Source organism: Achroia grisella, unplaced genomic scaffold (genome assembly GCF_030625045.1).
Source record: "Achroia grisella isolate CSIRO2021 unplaced genomic scaffold, CSIRO_AGI_Agris_v1 utg660, whole genome shotgun sequence".
Lineage (NCBI taxonomy): Eukaryota > Metazoa > Arthropoda > Insecta > Lepidoptera > Pyralidae > Achroia > Achroia grisella.
In genome coordinates this window covers 7,791,238-7,814,856 of record NW_026712984.1, presented here as the reverse complement: position 1 = coordinate 7,814,856, position 23,619 = coordinate 7,791,238, and positions in this window count along the sequence as shown.

Below are 23,619 nucleotides of genomic sequence, written 5' to 3'. Positions count from 1 at the left end.
ATATATATATATATAAACCTTCCTCTTGAATCACCCTAGCTTTTTAAAAATACGCTTGAAAATCCGTTGCGTAGTTTTAAAGATTTAAGCATACATAGGGACAGATAGCGACAGCGGCTTTGTTTTATACTATGTAATAATAATGATAAGATATATTATTCTTATGTATAAGAGATATTACTGGAATGTATCATCAAAATTCATTCAGTAGCTTTTGCGTGAAATATATACAAACATCTATCCATCCATACTTACAAACTCTTGTGATTTTAATATTATTAATATGTTAACTTCTTAATCTCCTTGTGGGCATGTTATGTGGAGGAACGAGGACCATATCTTATGGAAAGTGTATAATATGAATGTGGATGGATGTAACTGGAGGGGACACCCTAAGAAAAGATGGATGGATTGTGTGAAAGATGATATGAATAAAAGAAGAGTATGCTCAGATATGACGACCGATAGAGAGCAGTGGAAGAGAATGACATACTGCGCCGACCACAAATAATGGGATAAAGGCAAGGCAATGATGAACTTCTTAAGCTCCTTATAAAATTGTGAAGGCAAATCTGTTTACAATTACATTGTAGCTCATAATTTTTTTGCAGTAAAAAAACATTTAGACACGCTTTTGGTAATTATTTTGAATATTACGTATATTTTAAATTCAAAATATCTTTATTCATGTAGGTCTATTATAGACTTTTATGATATGTTAAATCTACAGTCAGTTCGGAATAATTTCGAGATGAGAATTAGTTCAAACTTTGTAAACATTTTAGCCACAAGGGGGTAACATAAAATGCTATTCACGGTCATTATTCCACGTGAAAGAAGTCGCGGACAGAGCTAGTTAAAATTAAGAATTTAGTAGACTTTAAATTCACATTTTGTAACCATTTATTAAATCATAATATAATTTATTGCTAGCTTAAGTTTACACAATGCAATTTCATTAGAAAGAATTATAGAATTATTTAACGTTGTAAATAAATATTTAATGATGACTTGTAGTGTTTATTTATATTATATTTTCTTTTCTTGACATTTCTACCAACCTTATGTAAGCAGACCTCGTCATATGGGTACTAAACAACTGATCTAAATACAAAGATACATGTATTTTTGGAAATACATACATAATTTACATAGGATACACTCAGATACAAACAATCATACACGTCACGTCCCGTCCCGCCTTTTCTAAAATAAAAGTAACATAAGTTACTTCTTATTACATTAGCTACCTGCCAATAAAAGTACTGTCAAAATCGGTCCAGCCATTTCAGAGACTATCCGGAACAAACAGACAGACAGACAGACAATTGTAAAAAATGTTATTTTGGTGTATGTACCGTATATATTCATATGCGTGTAGTAAAAAACGGTTATTTCAATATTACAAACAGACACTCCAATTTTATTTATATGTATAGATAGTTATTGTTTTATTACCCTACCGATAAATCTCCGTATTTCCCGTTTATTTTCAATTATATAGGAAAAATACTTTTACCGCTTTACGTCTGATGGTCGCGGGTTCGATTCCTCGCACGGCACAAACATTTGTATTCATGAGTATGATTGTTTGTGTCGGTCTGGGTGTTTTCTATGTATAATATGTATGTATTAACGAAAAAAAAATATATCTATGTATTTGTATCAGTTGTCTAGTACCCATAACACAAGCTTTAGCTAGCTTAACTTGGGTCTAGATGGCGCTGTGTGAATTGTCCTAAGATTATTATTATTATTATTATACTATCTATTCATTCATTCATAATTTAAGAGCTACGCTCTTGTCGGTGGAGCTCTTGCCACTATCCGCGATCTTCCATCATGCTCTTTAATTCTTGATACGACACGACTCCCATTTTGTCCTCAATTTGTTTGATGTAGCTATTCCTTGGTCTTCCCCTCCCCCTCTTTCTTTCTATTTTCCCCTCAATAATAATTTTCATGAAATCATCGCGCCGTATCAAGTGTCCTAACATTTTTCCTCGTCTATTTTCTATTGTGTTCAACATCTACCTTTTTTCTTTTACCCTGTGTAGTACTTCGTTTCTTACTTTATCCTTCCAGCTAATTCTTTCCATCCTTCTCCAACACCGCATTTCAATAGCCTCCAGTTTGTCTCTTTCCTTTTGATTTAATGTCCCTGTCTCACACGCATACAAGGCTATACTACAGATATAGGTTTTACTAAATCGTTTCCGTGAGGTCTTTGATATTTTATTTTCATATGTATATGTATATATATATATCTATAATAATTATATTGGCCAATATAATAACTTTATTGGTCAATAAAACACTTTTACATTCAATACACATTACGGCGAACCACACACTAGACATACAAGTCTGTATCGTGTGGTTCAGAAGATATCATTACACATAATTGATATGTTAGGTGCTCGGCTGACTATAATGAAACAACTTAACAATATCATGCAACACTTATGGCGTTATATATATATTATATATATATACAAACAAATTGGTACGTCTGTCTGTCTGTTAGTGTAATAGGACAGCAGACAGCGCCACAGGTAATTAAAACGATCTGGTGTAACACTGCCATGTCGCAACCGTTGTTCCGCATGGTGGGACACGGCAGTCGCCTTCCGTTAACATTATATTCGTGGGTTGCACTCAACCATCTCGTACTGCCGGTTGCAGATTTCCCTTTTATATCTTTGACGACCTCGGTGGTCTAGCGGTGTAGCACACCGATTTACGTCCGATGGTCGCGGGTTCGATTCCTCGCACGGCACAAACATTTGTATTCATGAGTATGATTGTTTGTATCGGTCTGGGTGTTTTCTATGTATAATATGTATGTATTTACGAAAAAAAAAAATATCTATGTATTTGTATCAGTTATCTAGTAACACAAGCTTTAGATAGCTTAACTTAGGACTAGATGGCGCTGTGTGAATTGTCCTGAGATTGTTATTGTTATCTATCTAGATATAATAATAATAATAATCTCAGATATAAGCTTGTGTTATGGGTACTAGATAACTGATACAAATACATAGATATTTTTTTTGTAAATACATACATATTATACATAGGAAACACCCAGATAGATAGACAGATAAGAGTAATAATAATAATTGGTTAACGCCCGCGTGTTTGAACGTATAACCCCAGTAAAAAGAGACACTGGCTGAACTCGCTAAATGTTATTTTGCCATATAAATTAAAATCTCTGTTAAAAAATAGGGGTTGGTAGTGGGGTGAAAATTTAGGGTTATACGTATATTTTTTAAAAAATATTATTTTTTTGTCAAAAGTAAGAAAAATCATTTTTGGGGTGATCCACCCTTAACATTTAGGGCTATAAAAATTTGTTATAAACCAAGAATAATAATATTATAATATAAACCAAAAATCAAATTAAACATATTGAGCGCAGCACTCGTTCACGAGTATAACGGATGATTTTTAGTTTTATTTAACACTAGCTGTATACGAGACTTCGTTCGCGTGGAATTTAACTTTATTTTTTTAAAATAAAAGTAGCTTAAGTTACTCCTTATTACATCAGCTACCTGCCAATAAAAGTCCCGTCAAAATCGATCCAGCCATTTTAGAGATTAGCCGGTACAAACAGACCGACAGACAAAAATTGTAAAAAATGTTATTTTGGTGTATGTTCCGTATTTATATTCATATGCATGTAGTGAAAAACGGTTATTTCAATATTACAAACAGACACTCCAATTTTATTTATATATAACATGTAATATTATCTTATCTGTGATTCAGATATACTTTCAATAAAAAATAATATAATTTTAATTTATTTTATTTGTGGGAGATATCATCAACATTACATACATAGTATAAAACAAAGTCGCTGTCGCTGTCTGTCCCTATGTATGCTTAAATCTTTAAAACTACGCAACGGATTTTGAAGCGGTTTTTGTTAATGGATAGAGTGATTCTAGAGTTTATATATATAATACATGTACACCCATGCGAAGCCGGGCCGAGTAGCTAGTCTATACATATAAATAAAATTGGAGGGTCTGTTTGTAATATTGAAATAACCGTTTTTTACTACATGCATATGAATATAAATACGATACATACACTAAAAAACCCCTTTTTAAAATTTTTGTCTGTCTGTTTGTTCCGGCTAATCTCTGAAATGGCTGAACCGATTTTAACGGGACTTTTTTTGGCAGGTAAATGATGTAATAAGGTGTAACTTAGACTACTTTTATTTTCGAATAATTCCACGCGGACGAAGTCGCGGGTACAGCTAGAAATAAATATAATAAATTGAATTGCGCAACAACTGCGTGGTATGTCACGTCTGTCCCTTATTGTATCTGACGAAGGTAACGCATTCAATTCTGAAATCGAAGTCAACAATATACAAACATTTGTTACGAGGTTTTTTTTTATACAGCTATAGTGGCAATGAAGCATACGGCCTATCTGATGGTAAACGGTTACCGTAGCCTGTAATAAATGAATATGGTGAAATAGATAGTATGAAATAAGTAAAACGAGATGGGGTTTAAAAAAAACCCCGCACTAAATGTACTCTGCTTCAACAACAACTTAATTGTACTTTTAAACTAGTTTATAAACAATTATTAAAATATTCATGAAGAAAAATGAATTATAATAAATAATCTCAGGACAATTCACACAGCGCCATCTAGACCCAAATTAAGCTACCTAAAGCTTGTGTTATGGGTACTAGACAACTGATACAAATACATAGATATGTTTTTTTTTTTCGTAAATACATACATATTATACATAGAAAATACCCAAACCGATACAAACAATCATATTTATGAATACAAATGTTTGTGCCGTGCGAGGAATCGAACCCGCGACCATTGTAAGTAAGGCGGTGTGCTAAACCGTTAGACCATCGAGGCCGTCGAATTTTATAATCAACTAGCTAACCGCTATAAACCTTCTTCTTGAAAAGTATAATATTCTATTATAAAAACTGCATTATGTTATAAAATACGTTGCGTAGTTTAAAAGATCTAAACGAACAAACAGTGGAAGCTACTTAATTTTATAATATGTAAACATGAAAAGATATTATAACGTTTTGCTTAGACAACTTTAGAATTTCTTAAGAAATGTTACTGAATATTAGGCTGTATGGTCTTTGTACCGTTGCATCCACTTGTGGATAAAATGGATAAATAATACTTTTTTTGACTCGGTTTTTTTAATTTCAGGGAAAGGCAAAAGGATTCAGTCCACACAGCTATTGTTTTCAGTAGTGTTGTCATATTATATATTCTTCAATTTATTGTCATTTTAATTCATATCTCTTTGAAAGTAGATAATATGTACTCTAATATACATTTATAGGTTTGTATGTAGTCCTACTATTTTAAATGTATCAGTACTTCAAATATGTTCAAATTAATAATAAACTTGATCTTCATCACGTCGTAAAAATTACAACCAAAAGGAAACTACTTAATTATTTTATTGCTAGACTGCGCGATATAAACAAGCAACTGTTAGTATTTTCAAATTAACAAGTCCGCCCCCCCATTGGGCCAGTGACCTTTCGCGCCAATTCCAGCCGAGATTGACATTTCACTAGGTTTTCGCGCCAAAGTCGCTTGTGACGCGTTCAGAATGCACCAGTTTTTTTAATCTGTCGCTATAGACTACAGAATAAAAATATTTGAAATTGAAACAATCGAATATTTGTGTTTTAAAAACTTTGTGGCAGTGTATGTGTTTTCTTTTTAATTAATATTCGTTAATTGTTTATTGGACTGTGATTTAGTTTTAAAAAGTGCAGTGCTTTGTTGTAAACGTTCAGCGGCTTTTTAGCGGCAACATTTTTCTGGTGAGTTTGTTACGTAAAATAGTTTTGACCGGAAATAATTTGGTCAGTTGAAACATTGAAAAGTGAATGTTTTTTTCAATTGTACATTATTATATCCTTGATATCTTGTTTATTTTAATTCCGTATTTAAAACTATTATGCGTATATAACAAAAAACTTTTATCCTTGTTTTAAGTAAATCCTTTTAAGTATAGAGACTGCATTGCTACCACAGACTATCAAAGAATTACAGACATATTATTTCGAAGTGATTTCCCGGTACAATTTGAGGGAGTCGTAAGTTAATTGTACTCTGTTCATAAGATTAGAGTAATTGCTAGGAATGAGTTGATAAAGTTTTATCGGAATGGGATGGACGTTATGTCAGCGCATATATAAATAGATAAATATTACTTAATTAAATAGAAATAGAAATAATTATTTTCTTAATTGTAACATTAATTCGTAAACCGCTCACTGTTTGTTGCTCTTTTAAATAAATGTTGTTTTGAAATGAAATTGTGTTATAGATACTAGACAACTGATAGAAATAATTAAATATATATTCAAATTCAAATTCAAAATATCTTCATTCATGTAGGTCTATTACAGACTCTTATAATATGTCAAATCTGACAAGAAACTCAGCTCGTATTCTTTTTAAATAAATGTTGTACATGTTTACAATAATAGAGATTAATTTTTAAATTCAAATTTGGGAGAATGGAGCGACCACCACACTGTTTTTTTGTAAATATATAATATGCATAGAAAACATCCAGACCGATACAAATAATCATACTCATAAATACAAATGTTTGCACTGTGTTAAGAATCGAAGCTGCGACCATTAGAAGTAAAGCGTGCCACTAAGTACGTATTTTTTTTATGAAGGACTAGCTGTACTCGCGACTTTGTCCGCGTGGAATTTAACTTTATTTTTCTAAAATAAAAATAGCCATAAGTTACTCCTTATTACATCAGCTGCCAAAAAAAGTCCCGTCAAAATCGGTCCAGCCATTTCAGCGATTAACCGGAACAAACAGACAGATAGACAAAAATTGTAAAATATTGTTATTTTGGTGCATGTACCGTATTTATATTCATATGCATGTAGTAAAAAACGGCTACTTCAATATTACAAACAGACACTCCAATTTTATTTATATGTTATATAGATAACGGTACGATGCACCCAAATGAGCTAATGGTATACGCTGGCGAGGCCCATCTAGGCAAATGGTGATTTACCATGATGGATTCCAGGGGGAACCACGTGGAGGTCAACCTGACATGGTACACTTGGAAACCACCGTTCTAGACTATGTGTGTACTAAATTTCATTTAAATCGGTTCAGTAGTTTTGACATGGAAGCATGACAGACAGACAGACTTACTTTTATATTTATAATATTAGTAAGGATGTTCACCCGTGCAAAACTGGGGCCGGTAGCTACTGCTAGCTAAGCTAACCATAATATCGCGGCATCGTTTACAAGTATATAACAGATGCAATTTCTCGTGTCCGCGATTGTTATTTTGTAATCTGACCGGTTGTGTGACATAATGCTGGTAGGTGGTAGGTGGTAGATGGTCACGGGGAACCTGCTCCATACAATATATACATATAAAATTGTAACCCATTGCTGAGTGTATCCGTAAGTCTTCATCATCATTATATAGTATAAAACAAAGTCGCTGTCGCTGTCTGTTCTTATGTATGCTTAAATCTTTAAAACTACGCTGCTCGATTTTGACGGGACTTTTATTGGCAGGTAGTTGATGTAATAAGGAGTAACTTAGGTACCTTTATTTTAGAAAAATTCATTTATTTTAAAAAAATAAAGTTGGAAATTAACTATATTTTTCTAAAATAAAAGAATTTTAACGTGGACGAAGTCGCGTGTACAGCTAGTAGCAAATATAAATTTAATTTACTTTTAATGCGTTGTTAAAAATCTCATCTTGTGGGGACCTTGTAATTCGTTATATTAATAATAATAATAATAATAATCTCAGGACAATTCACACAGCGCCATCTAGACCCAAGTTAAGCTAGCTAAAGCTTGTATTATGGGTACTAGATAACTGATACATATACATAGATAATTTTTTTTTCGTAAATACATACATATTATACACAGTAAATATCCCGACCAATACAAACAATCATACTCATGAATACAAATGTTTGTGCCGTGCGAGGAATCGAACCCGCGACCATCGGTCGTAAAGCGGTGTGCTAGACCACTGGACCACCGAGGTCGTCATTTACTTTATATTATTTATTTAAACTCACGTCAAAGTCAGTGTAATAATACAAGTGAAATGTCAAGGTTTCTTTCATAATATTTGATTGGTGTATACATCTATAAATACACTCGTGTGAACGTGGTTTAGTAATTTACTACTGCGACTTGCAGCTCAAAGGTCGTGATATCGAGTCTGGTCGGCAAAAAATTCGTGTGTCAATCATTAAGAGATGGCAACACTTATTTTTCCTATTTGATCTTATTTTTATAACAATAACTAACTGTTCCCGCAATAAGAGATGGCAATACTTATTTTTCCTATTTGATCTTATTTTAAAATAACTAGCTGTTCCGGCAAACGTTGTTTTGCCATATAAATTAAAATCGTTATTATAAAATAGGGGTTCATGCCGGAAGGGTGAAAATTTAAGGTTATATGAATTTTTAATGCCATATAATAGAAAAATTAAAATTAAAATTTTTGTCGGAAAGAATAGGTTTTTTGGGTGAGCCATCCTTAACACTTAGGGGTATAAAAATTAGTTGTAATAGAAATAGAAATAGAAATAATCTTTATTCAAATAAACTCATTACAAGCACTTTTGAATAGTCATATTTTGATTCTACCACTCATTCGGAATGCAGATTCATCACAAGAAGAATGAGCAAGAAACTTGTGTGTTGCTCTTTTTGATAGATGTTTTTTTTATATAAATAATTACAGTGTAACAAGTAAGAAGCATGCGACAATCAACATAGAAATCGCTACGCACTCATCATTAGTGTAATCAGATAATATTGTCAGTGCTATGTATTTAAAATTTTTCTACAAAAACATTATTACCGTAACGAATTCTTCAATTTTATAGTAAGCTTTTTTGCAACGTTTTATTTGACATTTAAATCTTTTTTCTGGCAGATTTATAACAGACTCTGGTATTTTATTGTAAAACCTTACGCAATTGCCATAAAACGAATTACTAACTTTAGCCAAACGACATTTAGGTAAAATCAGTTTGTTATGTTACGTAAGCTTTTATTAGTGCAATCACTAACTCTTTTGAAACTGTCTATATTCTTCCTGGCATACATGATGTTTTCATAAATATATTGAGAAGCAACGGTGAGGATATTTGATTCCTTAAAGCACTCTCGCAAAGACTCCCTGGAACCCATGCTATAAATGGAGCGAATGGCCCTCTTTTGTAAAATAAATATTGTATTTATATCAGCTGCTTTGCCCCATAACAAAATACCATACGACATAATGCTATGGAAATAGCTAAAGTACACAAGTTTAGCCGTTGCCACGTCTGTTAATTGTCTAATTCTTCTTACCGCATAAGCGGCAGAACTAACATCGCTAATTTAGTAATATGGGCACCCCATTGCAACTTGGAATCTAATGTGATACCTAGAAATACAGTATCATCCACAAAATTAATAGGTTTATTGTCCAACATGATTTTTGAATCTATCGGCCTTACATTGAGAAGTAAATTTGATACATTTAGTTTTATTTGCATTTAGTAACATATTATTAGCCGTAAACCATTTTAAAACATAAGAAAGAGCACCGTTTACTTCGTCCAAATCATCAATATGTCGATTGACTTTGAATACTAATGAAGTATCATCAGCAAACAGAACTATGTCAGCTATCTTTTCTACCATATAAGGAAGATCATTTATGTAAACTAAAAATAAGAAAGGACCTAAAATAGAGCCCTGAGGAACACCCATTTTAATACTAGTTCCTTCAGACTTTACACCATTTATTTCGACAACTTGCATTCTATTATTTAGATAGGATTTCATCATGCTTTGTGCTTCATATCTAATACCGTAATGTTCAAGTTTGAGCAAAAGTGTTTCATGTTCAACGCAATCAAATGCTTTTGAAAGATCAAAAATACACCGACTGCATCCTGAGACCTCTCCCAAGAATCAAATATATATTTAATGAGAGCTACACCGGCATCAGTAGTTGATTTACCGGCCGTGAAACCAAATTGTCGACTGTGAAGCAGTTTATTTACTTTAAAGTGTTGTAGCATTTGATTGAGCATAATTTTTTCAAACACTTTACTCAATACTGGTAAGATAGATATAGGCCTATAATTACATACCACAGTTTTTTCTCCTGACTTAAAGAGTGGAGTTATTTTGCTATGTTTCATTAAATTGGGAAAAACACCGTCAGAAATACATTTATTGAAAATAATTACTAAATATGGAGCAATAACATCTATAGCGGTGTTAATAACTTTAACAGACATGCCCCAATGGTCTTCAGTATTTTTTAAATTTAATTGTTTAAATGTTTTAGTAATTGTAGCAATGTCAATAAATGTAAATTTAAATGTAACCGGACAAGAAACAACATTATCAATAAGGAATGATTTAGCTGTACCAGGAGAAGAGTCCAAAGAGCAATATCAGTTGGAATATTAGCGAAAAAATTTTCAAAAATATTGACAATTTCTTTTGTGGACGTTACTAGTTTATCATTATAATTTAGCGTAAAATCGTTATATGGACTTTTAACTTTGCCAGTTTCTTTGTTAATAATATTCCACACTGTCCTTATCTTATCCTTGGACTCTTTAATTTTTTTATTTAGATAATTAGACTTTGCTACATTACATACCTTTTTAAAAGTTTTTGAGTATCTTTTTACATAATTTACGAATGTACTATCGAAACGGTATTTTTTTTGAGCATATAAATCAAATAATATATTTCTACTTTTAACAATTCCCTTTGTAGCCCATTCTGAAAATTTTGTTTTGTTAATAATACTGATAGTTTTTTTGTTAAAAGCCTTATTATATTCGTTAGAAACAATATTGAAGAAATCTGTATAAAGTTTGTTAGGTTCATTAGATGGAAGATAAAAATCTAATTTACTACGAACTGATATTTTAAATTTATTTATCTTATAACTAGTCAAGTCTCTTTTTAATAAATTAATTTTCCCAATTTTGTTTAAGTGATTTGGAAAAATAACTATTTGACCACAGTGATCAGAAGGAAGGTTGTTTATTATTATTTTATCTAAATACTCACTGTTGCTAATGTTATCCAAGCAAGTAGCAGACGTGGCAGTGATACGAGTGGGTTCGTGGAAGACATTACTCAAGTCAAAGGATTGAAATAAACTCATTAATTTAGTTTTTGTGGTATTATGTGATAAAATGTTAACATTGAAATCACCACACACTATAATTTTTTTGTTAATATTAAATACTCTTTTTAAAATATCCTCCATTACCTCTTCAAATAAATTATAATCACTATTTGGAGGTCTATAAACACATATAACTATATAATTGTCTAGTTCCACACAGGAAATTTCAATACAACATTCAACAGAAAGATTGCCAATATCACTACGTTCTTTTACTTTTATATTATTTTTCACCAATATCATAGAACCTCCTCTATTTACTATTTTTCTATTAAAGCAGCTGACAATATTATAATTGTTTAAGCTGAACATCATATTGCTCACTTTGAGCCAATGTTCAGTTAAACATAAAACATCTATATTATTTTTTTCTAAAAACAATTGAATAATTAATTCACAGCCGAGAAAACTTTGTATGTTCTGGTGAACAATTTTCAATTCTGATAGCTTTCCCTTTGTCTTTTTCAGCAGTTTAAATCTGCAGTCATATTTAAATTTTTGTAAATAAAAGGATTCTTACTAGAATCAATATTTATGTCAATATTTTCAGTATGTTTAGTATTAACATTAGTACAAGTACTACTAATTGGATTAATGCACCCCAATATATTACTTATAATGGGGTCATTTATATTATAAGCTAGTAAACTAGCTATATTTGTTATTTGTTTTTTAGGCAGATAAAATCTATCTCCAGTCATACAAAAGTTTGTGACAAATTTGTTACTATCAAAAAATAATAAGTCATTATGACGACATGTCATATTATAAATTAAATTATTAATATAATATATGAACTTATTTTGTTCAATGGTCAGAGAACGACAGTAAGGAAATGCACATAATATTATTTTACCTATGCCCAGCTCAGCAATATTAAGCAAAGAGATTACAAGTTTAATTACATGACTTTTTTTTACATATAAACAGTTGCCTAAAGCAATGACTAATGTGGTTAACTTATCATACCTACCATTAACCACCTTATTTAAAATATTAGGCAATGAAGCACCAGGAAGACAATTATTTATGACATGTAAACCTATTCTCCGACCTACTGAATATACATATAAAATTTCATCAAAATCGGTCAAGCAAACGGCAGAGGAGTATAAACACGGAACCTGTGATACGAGAATTTTATATATTAGAATAGTACAGAATAGACATATAGATAAATCATTTATTAAAATAAACTTATTTTAAGCACTTTTGAATAGTCAACAATTTTAAATCTACCGCTTATTCGGAAAGCTGTCTCAATCAAGAATCCTTGTAAGTTCACATTTTACAAGTCGAAACGTGTGAATACAAGAAAGCTCATTAGGTGTCAGAACATAGGAATAGGCGAAGTAATCGGTATAATGGCGTAGTATATGCATTGTGATAACCTTCTGATAACATTACTGATTTGTGAAAAAAGTGTAGTGTGCCCGACAAAAATCTTTTGAGAATAAGTGTTTGAGAAAAATTGTCAGTCCTTCGGGGGCCCCCAGAGAATGGGGGCCCTGGGCATGGGCCCCGTGTGCCCTTATGGTAAAGACGGTACACAGCATATTTGATTTACAATGGTGGCGGCAGTTTATTGGTCTCCGAGTAACTGCTCCAGTCTCTTGTCGTCTGTACACTTGGGATACAGCAGACTGACTCAAGTGAAGCTGGGAAGCGATTACTCGCTGACTGAATCCTTGTTGCAATAAAGCAACAACTTGAGCAGCTTCTTGAGGTGTGGTATCCATGGTTTCTTGAAAACCATGAGATGTGTATCAGACAACTGTTGATAAGCGACTTCTAAGGGTTGATTTTTTTTCGGACTACTCTAATGCTTTTGGCCGCAGCTGGCCTTTATAGCTTCACTGGACGACAGGGGGCGAGTGCCGTGAGTGAAGTGCCAACTCCAAACCCGCGGAAAGATTTATGGAGCGGCTTAAGGCCAACTCCTGCCTGACGGATACGACTTTAGTCTGCGGGCACCGCTAGGGGTTCGAACCTCGTCTCAGCCGTAATATCGATCCCCGTTTGAATTGGACGGGGGATCGATTTCAATTGACAGCTTGAAATCTAAGCTTTAAAAAAACATCACCACAATAAAAACCCCCTATAAAAATCCCCGTGACTCTGCAGCCCTGGGTTTTTATCAGGTACAGGGTAGCGCAACTCGCAGGTAGCGTAGTGAGTGATTTATCCTATATGCCCTAATTGCGCAAATGAACATGTTGGTACTTGTTTTATTTAAAGGCGTTGATGTTTTTTTAAAGCTTAGATTTCAGGCTTTCAAATGACATATAATTTTAATTAAAATGTTGTATACTTTCTTTTAAAACAATGTTTGAATGCGAGGTAGAGCTTGAGTCGATTTGGTTGCTCGCGAGTGTATTTGTAGTGAAGCCTACATGTGTGTGCTAAGATACAAGTAAAAATTCTTATCTATCTAATACAGAACATGTGATACTTATTTTTTTAATCCACGGTTATCTAGTTCTAAATATATAAATAAGATGAACACAGCTTCAATAGATCGTCCATTTGTCTCGATTACATCTTGTGAAGGCCTTCCGCGGCCCTTTGAATGCCTCTCACTTGATATTCAATTACTTGAATGTATTTTGCAATAGCCCTTGCAATTGGAGCATGAGAGACCACAGACAAAGGTACATAGACAATGAAAATACAGATACGTTATAAGTTTTTGCCTACTCTGTGCTGTCGACAGATGTCATTAGTGGCACAGTCTATTGTTCCGGCGGAAACACTAAGTTTTTCTTAAACATGGAAATTGCGACAGATTTTAACATTGCATGTTATAATACCGTATGAGTATAGGTATTTTTTTTATATTTTTATGTGATTGGAATAACAATCTAACGGCCACCTGATGGTAAGCGGTCATTAACTGTAATAAATTGAAGCTATTTGGTAGTTTTTTTTTGGTAGAAAGCGTTCACTAGTTTCTCATCCGTCATACTCGTGAACGGGTGCTGCTTGTGGGACTGGTCTGTTCGGGTCACGAACACTGATTAGACTATTTGCTTTTGCAATAGCATATGCTGGTGGTCACTCTATTCTCATACATTTGAATTTAAAAATAAATCTGTATTATTGTAAACATGTATAACATTTATTTGAAAAGAATACGAGCTGAGTTAAGAAACTCAGCTCGTATTCTTTTCTCAGTTCTTCTTCTCAGTTCGTCAGTTCTTCTCATCTCGAAATCATTCCGAACTGACGGTAGATTTGACATATTATAACAGTCTGTAATAGACCTACATGAATAAAGATATTTTGAATTTGAATTTGTATAAGTTACAACAATTATTCAAGAGCAACACGCAAGTTTCTTGCTCGTTCTTCGTGTGAAGATTTCCGAATGAGCGGTAGATTAAAAAATTAAGTATGACTGATGACAAAAGTTTCTTAAATTCAAATATATTTCAATAAAAAAAATCTATTCTATTTTATTATAGGGGATACTAATACTATTTTTATCAGGTCAGGTCAGGTCAGGTCTAGTAAAAATAACACAAGCTCTGCTTAGGTTCGGACGAGATGGCAATATTATAAAGATGAAGAGTTTGTTTAAACGCGCTAATCTCAGGAACTACTGGTTTGAATTGAAAAATGATTTTTGTGTTGGATAGTCCATTTGTCGAGGAAGGCTTTAAGCTATATAACATTACGCTATAACCAATAGAAGCGGAGCATCAGTGAAAAATGTTGTAAAAACGGGGAAAATTATTCATGTTTGAGGGCCTACGACTAATAGAATCGAAGCATCAGTGAAAAATGTTGTAAAAACGGGGAAAATTATTCATGTTTGAGGGCCTACGACTAATAGAATCGAAGCATCAGTGAAAAATGTTGTAAAAACGGGGAAAATTATTCATGATTGGAGGCCTACGACCAATAGAAGCGAAGCATCAGTGAAAAATGTTACAAAAACGGGGAAAATTATTCATGTTTGAGGGCCTACGAACAACAGAAGCGAAGCATCAGTGAAAAATGTTACAAAATTATTCGATAGTGTTTGATAACGCGACGAATCTAGCTATCTCGCGGGCACAGCTAGTTGACAAATAATCTCCTTGGGTCCATTAGTTTCTCGTTAGATGCTATATTATTATGAAGATAGTATATTATATTGCATATTGCATAAGTAGGCTTATGAATAAATCAGTAGTGCATTATGTTTGCATAGGTTTTGCATGGGAATCGTTTAATTTTCTCTAATGTATTTCCACAGATTGTATGTTATAACATTGCGAGTTTTAAGACAAAATTATTCGTATGTTTTTATATGTAACTAGCTTTTGCCCGCGGCTTCGCTCGCTTATCAAATCCTTTCTTAGAGGATGCCTACGTCATAGTAGCTTTATGCATGCAAAGACTCAGCCCGATGGGTTTCAAATTGACAAGGACCGGATAGAAACTTTCATCCCCTATTTTATCCCCTTGGGGCTAGAAGTAATCAACGTCCTTTCCTTTCCTTTCCTTTCCTTTCCTTGTCCAACCTGCATGCAACATTTCAGCCCGATCAGTCCAGTGATTTGGGCTGTCTTTCAAAGTCACCTTTGAGTTATATATATATGTAATATTATTTTATTTATTTGTTTATTTCAGGCCCGCGGTTTCACCCGTGTCAAATTTATAGCCTATATATTATTCTGATGTATAATCTATATTACTGTAAAGTTTCATCAAAATTCATCACTAGTTTTTGCGTGAAAGGGTAACAAACATCCATATATACTTACAAACTTTCGCGTTTATATTATTAACTAGCTACTCGCCCCGGCTTCGCCCGGGTATACATGTATTATACATATAAACCTTCCTCTAGAATCACTCTATCTATTAAAAAAAACAGCTTCAAAATCGGTTGCGTAGTTTTAAAGATTTTTGCATACATAGGGACGGACAGACAGCGACAGTGACTTTATTTTATACTATGTAATGATATGATATATCTACATATTTGATACAGATTACTGTGTCAAATACCAAACAGTGGCCGTTGTAGAGAACTATATTGAGAAACGAATAACTTGCGAGTTTCGATACCCACGTATTTGTCCATTGATATTTTCTATACAATCCAACGTTTCCCATACACCGTATTTATACCTTTCCCAATTGTCACACGACATTTGTTTGTTTTTTTGTAATCTGTGAAGCCTTATTACGTATTGAAGGGCGATATTATTGAAAATCGTTAGGTTTTAGAGAATAGAATAGAATATACTTGATTTGTACCTTGCATCTATACTAATATTTACAATACAAGAGTTACAGACTCTTCTGATATGTCAAATTTACCGTCAGTTCGGAATGATTTCAAGATAAGAAAAACTGACACAAAACTTGTTATTTTGTCACAGGTAGATTTTGTAATTTCAAACAAAACAGCTTTATTAGTTACTTATTAGTATTGCAAGTTACAAATCAAGTATTTTCTATTCTATTCTATTCTCTCTTAAGGATGTTCAATAATATCGCCCTTCAAAACGTAATAAAGGCTTCACAGATTACAAAAAAACAAACAAATGTCAGTTTTCATACAGTTTTTCTTTTCTTGAAATTATGCGAACTGACGGTATATTTGACATATCATAAGAATCTGTAATAGATCTACATGAATAAAGATATTTTGATTTTAATAAAGAATTTTCAATTCTATTTAAATTTTATTAGAATAATTAAAAAAGTTATTAGTCTGATGGAATGGAGTCGAAAGCATAACAAGTTTGTTACATAATAACATATTAATAGTAATAGATACAAAGTAGTTACAAAATGTAACTGTGACAAAATAATATTTTTTTTGTCAGTACTAATAGACCTACATGAATAAAGATATTTTGATTTGATTTGAATAAAGAATTTTCAATTCTATTAAAATATTATTAGATTAATTAAAAAACTTCTTAGTCCGAAGGAATGGAGTCGAAACCATAACAAGTTTGTTACATAATAACATATTAATAGTAATAGATACAAAGAGGTTACAAAATCTATGTGACAAAATAACACCAATCTCAATAATATGCTAAATGTGAGTAGGTATCACTTACTACGGGTTCCGGATATATTATAATGTTGATTAGTGATCAGTATCTGTCTTCGCTCGGCTGCTCATAACTTTGTGACTTATATATATACTTTGGCTAAGGTTCTTGAATAAAATAATATTGCGACTATAAATTGAGATGTAAGCTATCCTATCTTTCAAGTTGGATCAAATTGCACACAATGTGCAAATCAAATTTGCAATCGGTTCAGTAGTTTATGAGTCCATCGCGGACAAACAACGTGACATGTAATTTTTATATATAAAGATATATATATATATATTGAAATAATGTATTAAGATAAATAAAATTACTATAATAAAAGCCTTACTAGTTAGTAAAGTTACTCCTTACAAAATTGGTTAATTGCGAGTGAGGGTGCCGTCAAAAGTGGTCCGACCGTTTCAGAGAACAAACACACAGACAGACAAACAAAATTTCTTAAAATATTTTCTAAGTCTTGATGGTCTTTTCCAGACCTTGGTGGTCTAGCGGTTTAGCACGCTGCTTTAATTCCGATCGTCGCGAGTTCGATGCTTCGTACGGTGCAAACATTTGTATTCATAAGTATGATTGTTTGTATCGGTCTGGGTGTTTTCTATGTACAATATGTACCTATGTATTTATAAAAAATATATCTAAGTATTTATATCAGTTGTTCAGTACCCTAGCTCAGCTTGTACTATGCTAGTCTATAGCTCTGTATAAATTGATCCTAGACAATTTAAACAGCGCCATCTAGTCCCATAATTATTAGGGTTTACTTTTAACTTTTTGGTTAAGAACCCTAATAAAATTTATTACATAATGCGTCAAGTTACGCAGTAATCTGTCATTTACGAGCTACTTATTAAGATGTTTTTGTTACGCAACGTACTGTTAACTGCAGCTGTTAAATTCACACAAACTGTAATTAACTATATTATTATACAGTTATGAATACGTGACCGCCGGTGGTTTAGCGGTTTAGCACGCCGCCTTACGAAGATCGCGGGTTCGATTCCCCGCACGGTATAAAACATTTATATCTATACATATAAATAAAATTGGAGTGTCTGTTTGTAATATTGAAGTAATGCAACTACATACTACATACTACAACTACATACTACATGCAAACGAATATAAATACGTTACATGCACCAAAATAACATTTTTTACAATTTTCGTCTGTCTGTTTGTTCCGGCTAATCTCTGAAATGGCTGGACCGATTTTGACGGGACTTTTTTTGGCAGGTAGCTGATGTAATAAACTCCTTATTTCATCAGCTACCTGCCAAAAACTTAGGCTACTTTTATTTTAGAAAAATAAAGTTAAATTCCATGCGGACGAAGTCGCAGAAACAGCTAGTTGCATTATAAATAGAGAAGCACGCGTTCACGCCAATGGCACAGTGGTAAGTAAGTTGTCGTTCCCCGGTCGTGCTCAATCGTTCAAGGCCACATCGCCCCCGCTGGCAGTGTTGGTGCGAACATTCTAACCCTGCAACTGATAGAAAAGGAGAGGGTCTTTTGAGGGACAAAGGGTCTATCGCATCTCCTCTAGGGGATGTAGGTTAGATAGCCGTAACAAACAGAGTGTGAACGAAGGACTGTATATGTATGGGGCTGGTAGATATAATTATGCAAAGACGGGTTTTAGGAAGCAATAATATAATATTATGTACAAAAGTATAATAATTAGCAGATCAAGAATTGACAATGTATATTTATTATATATAATATATATTTTTCTATATAAAATAATAGAGAAAATACATAAATAATATACAAAGAGGTGCGTCGTGCACACAGAGAGACAGACAAAAATAGTAAAAAATGTTATTTTGGTGTATGCACCGTATTTATATTCATATGCATGTAGTAAAAAACGCTTATTTCAATATTACAAGAATAGAATAGAATAGAAAATCATTTATTCAAATAAACTTAATTTAAGCACTTTTGAATAGTCAACATTTTTTTAAATCTACCGCTTATTCGGAAAGCTGTCTCATCACAAGAAGAATAAGCAAGAAACATACATTACAAACAGACACTCCAATTTTATTTATATATATAAATGTATAGATAAAATTATTTATTAATTACTAACTTTAGTTAACGTAATTTAGGTAAAATTTGTTTGTTATTGTTACGTAAGCTTTTATTAGTGTAATCACTAACTCTTTTGAAATTGTCTATATTCTTCCTGGCATACATGATATTTTCATAAATGTATTCAGAAGCAACGGTGAGATGAACTAGTCTCGAGGCTCTAACCTACGCCCTCCTAAGGGGTCCGGAAGTCTGGCTGTGTCCACAGACAGACTTCCGGACCTTCTGGACCTCTCCTTGTCAGTCAATATGTTCTCTTGGGGGGAAGGGGATTGTTAGCAATGGGTACTAGTAACTCCCATTGCTAGCAATGTACCATGTTAGGTCGACCTCCACGCGGTTCCCCCTGGAAACCATCGTGATCATAATAGGTGAATTTGTCATGATGGGCTAACTGACCTGACATCATGTTCATCTTATCATCCTCCACTGGTGCCCCGCCAGCGTAAACCGTTAGCGCAGGCGGGTGCACCATTCCATTAATATTCACAAAAAAAAATATATATATGTTCTCTTTCTGTATTAGGTGGGACGTCAGTATGTTTCTATATAATGGGGAACATTTTGATAGGAAGTTTCTCGTACATATAAAATGTCCCGAGCACTTCACCTAAGACCCTGACTTAGATATCCAGCAGCGTTGCACGGTAATACAAACATTGCTTCACCACGGCGCTGCTTGCGCTGCAAAGGTCGCGGATCGCCACGCGTAGGCCTATCACACATGGAGCGATTTAGAACCAACAACTTTTATTTACAAAAATCATTTATTCATGTAGGACATTTTAGCCGCTTATGAACATCATAATTTTTATATTATATTTATTTCCCTATCGACCAGTTCAGTATATAGATCCAACTGAGAAGAACTGGCATGAAACTCAATTGAATTACTTATTTTATTTATAAAATCAAGATATTTACAATATTATATGTAACGTCAACTTATATGATTTGACGACCTCGGTGGTCTAGAAGTTTAGCACACCACCTTACTTCCGATGTTTGCGGGTTTGATTCCTCGCACGGTATAAACATTTGTATTCATGAGTATGATTGTTTGTATCAGTCTGGATGTATTCTAACTGTATTATGTATGTATTAAGTTATTAACATATCGGCAAGGCGCACAGTCATGGGTCGTATGCTTGTTTGCCATCATAGTATACTACTAAAAAAAAATTTAAGTATTTATATCAGTTGTCTATAACCCAAGATGGCGTTGAGTGAATTGTCCAAAAAAAAAAATAGAATGGGCTACTAGTTTACTCTGGCGGGTCACCAGTGGAGGATAAAATGAGCATAAGATCAGATCAGATCATGGTTTCCAGGGAGAATCGAGTGGGATTCTACTTGACTTGGCACATTGCTAGCAATACCTTTATTATGGCCCTGCTTAACCTTGCTGATGTTATGTAAAGTCTATGTACATGTAAATAAGCGATCACCATGAGGTAGGCAAATAGCCTGATTGCCAGTTACTTAAAAAACACGCGCGCGATTCAAAATCGCTTCATGTGCGTATGACCTAAAGCGGCCTACCAATGAATTAGTTTGTTTAGTTTTATTATAATAATAGTTTTATGCGTTTTAGTTCAGCAACGTGTGACGGATGTAAAGTTATTTTTTTTAAATGTAAATTGTCACTACTCTTGTTTATGTAATCACTAGCTGTTCCCGCGACTTCGTCGGCGTGGAATCTACTTTATTTTTCTAAAATAAAAATAGCCCAAGTTAATAAGGATTTTATTACATTAGCTACCTATCAAAAAATTACCGTCAAAATCGGACTAGCCATTTCAGAGATTAGCCGGAACAAATTATCTATACATATAAATCAAAATGGAGTGTCTGTTTGTAATATTGAAATAACCGTCTTTTACTACATGCTTATGAATATAAATACGGTACATAAACCAAAATAACATTTTTTTTATAATTTTTGGCTGTTTGCCTGTCGGTTTGTTTGTTCCGGCTAATCTCTGAAATGGCTGGAACGATTTTGCCGGGACTTTTTTGGAATAAGGAGTAATTTTACTTTTATTTTATTTTTATTTTAGAAAAAAAATAAAAATAAATTCCACTCCTTATTACATTAGCTAGTTATATATGTATATATATTAATGTACTGTCCACATGTATCTCTGTTTGCCCAATGGTCGACTGAGAGAAAATGCCTCAAGGTGTTAAGTCTGCCATGTGCATTTACATTTGTGTATTTGTGAATTACAGTTTTAATAAATCTTATTTTGGTTTATGTACCGTATTTATATTCATAAACATTTTTTCCATTAAAATTTTATTTTTTATTTTCTTATTATGTGGCATTAAAATTACATACAGTCTTAAAGTTTATTTATATGTATAGATTAAAATAATAGTAGCGATTTTAATTTATATGGCAAAACAACATTTGAGGGGTCACCTAGTAAATATCTATTAATGTAATAATCTATAGAATGCGTTTGCGTAAAAACTCCATTTGCACATTTCTGTAATACACTCGCGTCTGCAAACAGTTATATTTGTAAAAAAACACTTATACTACATACCTATGTAAGACGGCGCAACATCCGTCCGTCTCTCACAATCAATACGCATTCCTTTAAACCATATACAAATACTTTCTAATTGCACTCAATACATATATGTAACACAAAGGAACGTCTTTCAAAAAGCATTTCGTTATTTATGGTTTATGCGTTCGAAATAAGAGAATAGAAAATCATTTATTCAAATCAACTTAATTTAAGCACTTTTGAATAGTCAACATTTTTTTAAATCTACTGCTTATTCGGAAAGCTGTCTCATCACAAGAAGAATAAGCAAGAAACTTGTGTGCTCTTTTAAACAATCCTTGTAAGTTCATATTTTACAAGTCGAAACGTGTGAATACAAACTACCAACCAGCACTAATTTATTTAGGCTCAAATATAAAAACACAATAAGATTCAATCAGTCGTAGTGATAAGAGCAGACCAGTCCCTACAAGCAGCACTCATTCACGAGTATGACGGATGATCCAGTCATCACTGCGCTCGACCATATTTTAGGGAGTCCAATGACCAGCACGCCGCCACGTGTCTGGACAGTTTAGTGAGCATGACTACTCATTCCACTCGACCTCGTCATAGCTACTTATTTAAATTTATTATATGGTAGTTACAGTATTCGCATTTTACATGAGGATGCATGCGGCAATCACTACAAATGCCGCTACGCTATCATATTTCAAGAAAGCAGTATGAAAAATAAATTATAACGTTGTCCGCTAAGAGCTCTCTCTTCTTCTCTCAAGAGGGGTTTACCAGCGAAATTTCTCTAGAATCTTCTAAAATATTTTGTTGTAGTAATAAGAAAAAAGACTAGGTAAACGGAGAAAATATATTAATATAGACTACTGACAATTAGGAATAGAAAGAATGAATTGAAGTTCAAATACAAATTTAGAATATAAAATACATATCTGATTAGCCAGTTACAACAGATTTTGGTCTGTCTAGAACTGCAGTCATCATCATCTGCTTCTTCCTTATCCCATTTATTTGTGGTCGGCGTAATATGTTTTTCTCTTCCATTCATCTCTGTTCGCAGTCATCTCGTTATTTACTTCCTTTCTTACCATATCATCTTTCACACAGTCCATCCATCTTTTTCGGTCTTCCTCTATCTTTATAACCATCCACATTCATATGTAACACCATCCTTAGGATATGATCCTATCCATCCACATTCATATGTATATATCCTATCCTAATACTATCTGATTGCACTGAGAATGAGTGTGTAGCGGTTTCTAACTTGTTACTGTGTATTTATTTATTTAAAATAGCAACACACAAGTTTCTTGCTCGTTCTTATTGTGATTAGACACATTTCCGAACGAGTGGTAGATTAATAAAAACAACTATAATTTTTCAGAAGTTCCTAAATTAAGTTTATTTGAATAAAGAATTTCTATTCTATTCTATTTATAAATAAATAAATAAATAACCCTGACCAATTAACACAGCGTCATTTAGTATGGTAAGCAGAGCTTTTGTTATGGGTACTAGACAACTGGTATAAATACTTAGATACTTTTTTTGTAAATACATACATAATATACATAGAAAACACCCAGACCGATACAAACAATCATAGTCATGAACACAAATGTTTGCACCGTGGAGGAATCGA